Source organism: Nomia melanderi, unplaced genomic scaffold (assembly GCF_051020985.1).
Source record: "Nomia melanderi isolate GNS246 unplaced genomic scaffold, iyNomMela1 scaffold0014, whole genome shotgun sequence".
NCBI lineage: Eukaryota > Metazoa > Arthropoda > Insecta > Hymenoptera > Halictidae > Nomia > Nomia melanderi.
Window position 1 is genome coordinate 3,904,996 of NW_027475130.1, and position 955 is coordinate 3,905,950.

Here is a 955-nt window from a genome sequence, read left to right on the forward strand (position 1 = left end):
TTATATATCTTGTGATATCTCGGGTGCCATTAGAGATAGGGCGATAAGCCAAAGTGCATTGTCTGTAGGAGGCCCTGGCGCATGAATCTGTGCAGCGGGATCGACCTCGGACCACCAGGCGCCGAGAAAATTACAGATATTTGGAATCCGTCACCCAAGGTCATGTAAAAATCCTGCATATGTCTGGTGATATCTCGGGTGCTCCGAGAGATAGCGCAATAAATCAAAGTGCATTGTCTGTAGGAGACCCTGGCGCATGAATCTGGGAAGCGGGAGCGACCTCGAACCACCAGGGGCCGAGAAAACCACCGTCTCATCGGGCCGGACTGTCAGGGACAGGGAAAAATCCATTATATATCTGGTGATATCTCGGGTGCCATTAGAGATAGCGCAATAAATAAAAGTGCATTGTCTGTAGGAGGCCCTGGCGCATGAATCTGTGCAGCGGGATCGACCTCGGACCACCAGGCGACGAGAAAATTACAGATATTTGGAATCCGTCTCCCAAGGTCATGTAAAAATCCAGCATATATCTGCTGATATCTCGGGTGCTATTACAGATAGCGCAATAAATCAAAGTTCATTGTCTGAAGGAGGCCCTGGCGCATGAATCTGTGCAGCGGGATCGACCTCGGACCACTTGGGGCCGCGAAAACCATCGACACATGGGGCTGGACTGTCAGGGTCACGGAAAAATCCAATATATAGCTGGTGATATCTCCGGTGCTATTACAGATAGCGCAATAAATCAAAGTGCATTGTCTGTAGGAGGCCCTGGCGCATGAATCTGTTCAGCGGGAACTACCTCGGACCACCAGGGGCCGAGAAAACCAGCGCCTCATCGGGCCGGACAGTCAGGGTCAGGGAAAAATCTATTATATATCTGGTGATATCTCGGGTGGTATGAGAGATAGCGCAATAAATCAAAGTGCATTGTCTGTAGGAGGCCCTGGCG